Here is a 5,405-nt window from a genome sequence, read left to right as displayed (position 1 = left end):
ACAGCATTCTAGCCAAGCTAAAAATAAGAATATTTAAATTTTTAAAGCCAGTGATTTACCTGGTGTCTTCTGGGGTAAAGAAATAATTACAAAACAGTGGTAACAAGGGTTACTTACAAGATAATCTAAATTTTAGAACGAGGCTCTAACATAGGCCTAGGCACATACAGTCACCGTTCAGTATCCAAAGGGATGGGTTCCAGGATCCCCTACAGATGCCAAAATCCAAGGATGCACAAGTCCCTCATAAAAAATGATGTAATATTTGCATACAACCTATGCACATCTTCCCTTACACTTTAAATCATCTTTAGATTATTTATTATGCCTAATACTATGTAAATGCTATGTAAATAGTTGTTATACTATATTTTTTATTTGTATTTTTTCCAAATATTTTAAATCCAAGGTTGGTTGAATCTGCAAATGCAGAATCCACAGATATGAAAGGTCAACAGTAGTCGGTGTTCAATAAACATTTGTTGAAATAATAAAGGATGGCTGGGCTCAGTGGCTCACACCAGTAATCCCAACACTTTGTGGGGCCAAGGTGAGTGGATCACTTGAGCCCAGGAGTTTGAGAGCAGCCTGGCCAACATGGCGAAACCCCAGCTCTACAAAAAGCACAAAAAAATTAGCTGGGCAAGGTGGTGCATGTCTGTAGTGCCACCTACTCGGAAGGCTGTGGCTGGAGGATCACCTGAACCCTGGGAGGTTGAGGCTGCAGTGAGCTGTGATTTTACCACTGCACTCCAGCCTAGGCAACATAGTAAGATCCTATCTCACAAAATAAGTAAATAAATAAAAGAAATAAGAGAGGTTATAAGAACAGGGCCTCATGAAATCATCTAGGAGCAGTACCCAGTCCATGGGTGGGGTCAAAGAAGGCCCCCCGGGGGAGCAACTCCTGATGCCTGCAATTGCCTCAGTTGGATCCACTTGGATTTGCTTTGGGGAAAACCCAGGCTGAGGGGCTGGCAAGAGCTTTGCTTTCTGGGGGGCGTCAGGCAAGAGAGCAATGGCCACATCCCACATTGCCTCTGCTGTGAGTCAATGCTGCCTTTGCCAAGAGATGCCCAAGTAGTATACAATGTTTTTAGGGCTGGGGAGGAGGTGGTGGTGGCAGATGCAGCCTCCTCTCAAGTTGAAGTGTTTGCAAACATGGCCAGTTGGCCACACCTACCTGCTCGGAGGGCGCCTTTCTGGCACCTCCTCTCACTGAGTCCCTGGCTATCTCATTTGGCGAGAGCACAGCAGAATCCAGGCCTAAATTGCTTGTTCCATCTCCTTCCTGTAACTTCCTGATATAATCATCTTGTCAGGCATTTGTCCACATGCCGGAAGAATGAGCTTGCCCAAGGCCAGCTCCATCAACTCACTCTTTTATCCATGTAGCACTCGAGTCAGGCTGAAAAATAGGATTATTTCACTTTTTAGCTGGTGGGAGTACAGCCTGGCAGAACTGTTTTTGGGAAAGTGATTGGTAATGCAGATGGCACAAGGCAGGGAGAAGAGCACCAGCTCAACCACCCACTAACTCTGGGGCCCTGGGCAAGTCACAGAACATCTCTGAGCCCCCATTTCTCTGAAGCAATTGGAAAGGACAGATCACAGAATGCTCAGGAGCCGAGGGACAAATTATAAGCTGCAGCATAGCAGATGCATCACCCACATCACCAGAAGTGCACACTGTTGGATGTTTCAGGTGAGGGCATCTCAAAAAACCCACTGTATTAGGGGCATAGCAGAATAGATGGCACTCAAATTAGATTGTTCAGGGAGAGATTAATAAAAAGATTATGTATGAAGCTGTGAGTGGGACAGAAGACCTTGGGGGAATAGTGCAGTGTTCTGAAGCTAATAACAGCCTTAGCATCCTAATAGGGCAGAACTGGGAGCCCAGGTCCAGGGGGCTGTCTGCAGAGAACCTGCTGGGAGCTGCAACCTTCAATGGAGAGATGCAGCCAGACAATGTCGACCCCACAGGGAGGGAACCAGAGGAATAACTACCCCAGCATCTCTCCCCTGATTCTCTCCAGACTCTTGCCTGGGACTCCCACTCACCAAACTCAAGCAGACACTGAAAGGTAAGGGAGCCCTTTGATACATTCTACATGCGCCAGCCCCAGAAACAAAGCAGGGTGAAGGAGGATGAGAGGTTGGCTCTGGAGAGACAAATAAAGATATCCAGCACACCCCACAAAAGCAACCCACAAGAAAAAGGGTCAACTTTGAATGCCTACCAAAACAATGAGGGCACCAAAACAGCAAGATCATGACAGTCCCAGTCAAGTAAGCTCTTTCCTGCCTCTCCCGCTGCTTCTATGCTCCAACCCACCCTACAGAGTTCAGAAACTGCAGTTAGTAAGTCAATAGGATTAAGGATGGGATGAGGAGGTACCAAGGAGGATAGTAGAGAGCTCATTATGCCTCCTTTTCCCAATGCAGGCTTTTAACCTGACACAGACCACAGCTGGAGAACGTATCAGTTAGAGTGTGAGAAGCTGCAGTAACAAACAGTCCCAAACATGCAGTGACTCAACTCAGTACAAGTCTGTTTCTTGCTCATGTAACAGTACAGGAAAGTGCCAGTTTAGGGTAGTAGGGAAGGCAGTGAGTGGGCTTTGCTTCATCCACACAGTTAGGGTACCAGGCTGATGATCTTTAACAGATAGCTCCCACATGCAGGCTACGTTGAGGACTTATCAATGCACAGCCATCACAGGCAGGTGCTACTGAGAAACAAAAACACTTCAGTGGCAAATTGTAGACAGATGTGGATCACTCCCATCTCAGCCAACCAGAAAGAGGAGATAATATGAAGAAGCACACATGGGAAGTGTTTCAGGGATAGGCCTGGAAATGAAACCTATCCCTCTGTTCACATTCCATTAGTTAGACCTCAGTCACATGGCCACTTCTAACTGCAAGGGAGACTGGGAAATGGAGTCTGCTGGCCAGCCATGAGATTAGAACTTTTATTATAAGGGAAAATGGATTTTGGTGGACAGTTGTCAGTCTTTGTTACAGAGAAATTTTAAATCTTGAATTTTGCTTCTACATAGAATGGACATTTTAATCACTGACAGAGGCCAGGCGCGGTGGCTCACACCTGTAATCCCGGCACTTTAGGAGGCCAAGGCAGGCAGATCACTTGAGATTAGGAGTTTGAGACCAACCTGGCCTACATGGTGAAAACCCATCTCTACTAAAAATACAAAAATTAGCCAGGTGTGGTGGCAGACACCTGTAGTCCCAGCTACTTAGGAGGCTGAGGCAGGAGAATCACTTGAACAGGGAGGTGGAGGTTGAAGTGAGCCATGACCTCACCACTGCACTCCAGCCTGCATGACAGAGTGAGTGAGACTCCATCTCAATAAACAAATTAATTAATTAATTAAATTACTGACAGAGTTTGTTTTGTGATTAAAAGTCATGAGAGAACTTTCCTCATTTGACAGGGAAAAAGGGAGTCAAGACATCTGCCCTAGATTTACCAAAGGAACAAAACAGTACCAGGCAGAGAGCAGGTTTGAGTCAACTTGAACAACAGTTTGAAAAATAGTTTGAAGGTTGTTTGTTTACACTTTGGGGATTTCCACTTGCTCAGTGTGCCAGTTATTCTGTGATCAGAATATGTGTAAACTTTTTCTCTCTCTTTTCACTTCTCTGAGAGAAATTTTCTCAATTGCTTAAATGTTACTTTTAAATGAAGAACACTATTAAAAATGTATGTATTTTTAAAAAGTCAATGAAGTTACTCGATCTTCTTATTCTGACTGCATTCAGTTCTTTACTGACCACCAGTCCCCTATGCTTTAAAAAGCCATGTGTAATATCATCTTACATATCATTTTTCCTCCATTAGTGATGTCTCTTTTGCTCACATCGACTCAACACTGTTCAATCCCATTTGACTCTTCCTCCCTCACCCCAGCACCCAGTTGATGACTAACACCTTGTTATGCACAGGGAAGTTGGTCATGGCAGCTGGGGAAGGGGACAGAGGGCTGAGGACGGCAGAGCAGAGCATGCAGGCTACGTTTAGGACTTACCAATGCACAGCCATCACAGGCAGGTGCTACTGAGAAAAAAGAAAAAGAAAAAAAAAAAAAAAACCACTTCAGTGGCAAATTATAGAGAGATCTGGGTCAGGATCCAGGTAAAACCAGTAAAGAAGTTTTCCAGGGATGACGGGGCTCATGGATGTCATTCAGAGACCAAGTCCAGGGCATGCACTTTAGACAGTGTATGGCTTAATCCTGCCTCAGTTTTTTTTTTTTTTTTTTTTTTTTTTTTTTTTTTTGAGGCGGAATTTCACTCTTGTTGCCCAGGCTGGAGTGCAATGGCACAATCTTGGCTCCCAGGAGGCAACCTCCGCCTCCCAGGTTCAAGCAATTCTCCTGCCTCAGCCTCCCTAGTAGCTGGGATTATAGGCATGTGCCACCAGGCCCAGCTAATTTTGTATTTTTAGTAGAGATGGGGTTTCTCCATGTTGGTCAGGCTGGTCTCGAACTCCCGACCTCAGGTGATCCACCTGCCTCGGCCTCCCAGAGTGCTGGGATTACAGGCATGAGCCACTGCGCCCGGCCTCCTGCCTCAGTTCTAAGTAACTCTCCCTACCAATCACACGCCACTCCCAACCCCACCTCCACTGCCGTCATCATCTGCATTTGATGTCCAAGCTATACATGGTGAAGCCAGGTACCAAACCAAGAAGTCAGTTCAAAACCGTAACCACTCTACACTGAAAATAATGCTCCCGTGCTCGCTTCGGCAGCACATATGCTAAAATTGGAATGATACAGAGAAGATTAGCATGGCCCCTGCGCAAGGATGACACGCAAATTCGTGAAGCATTTCATATTTTTTTCTTTGACAAACCTGATAAAAACAAGCAATGGGGAAAGAATTCCCTATCTGATAAATGGGGCTGGGGAAACTGGCTAGCCATATGCAGAAAACTGAAACTGGACTCGTACCGTTACGCCTTATACAAAAATTAACTCAAGATGGATTAAAGACTTAAATGTAAGCCCTAGAACCATAAAAACCCTAGAAGAAAACCTAGGCGATACCATTCAGGCCATAGGCATGGGCAAAGACTTCATGACTAAAACACCAAAAGCAATGGCAACAAAAGCCAAAATTGACAAATGGGATCTAATTAAACTAAAGAGCTTCTGCACAGCAAAAGAAACTATCATCAGAGAGAACAGGCAACGTACAGAATGGGAGAAAATTTTTGCAATCTACCCATCTGACAAAGGTTTAATATCCAGAATTTACAAGGAACTTAAACAAATTTATAAGAAAAAAACAAACAACCCCATCAAAAAGTGGGCGAAGGATATGAACAGACACTTCTCAAAAGAAGACATTTATGCAGCCAACAAACATATGAA

General features: G+C 44.7%; 1 non-coding gene across 1 annotated transcript; it reads left to right on the top strand.

Moving 5' to 3' along the window:
- The first annotated feature begins 4,764 nt into the window (after positions 1–4,764).
- LOC112607549 lies at positions 4,765–4,871 on the top strand. The gene has a single exon (XR_003115869.1). It is a non-coding gene; the product is annotated as a U6 spliceosomal RNA (small nuclear RNA).
- Positions 4,872–5,405: the final 534 nt, after the last annotated feature.

This window comes from Theropithecus gelada, chromosome 14, assembly GCF_003255815.1.
Source record: "Theropithecus gelada isolate Dixy chromosome 14, Tgel_1.0, whole genome shotgun sequence".
NCBI lineage: Eukaryota > Metazoa > Chordata > Mammalia > Primates > Cercopithecidae > Theropithecus > Theropithecus gelada.
The sequence above is the reverse complement of the archived record's forward strand: the minus strand, read 5'-3'. Positions and strand labels throughout refer to the sequence as shown.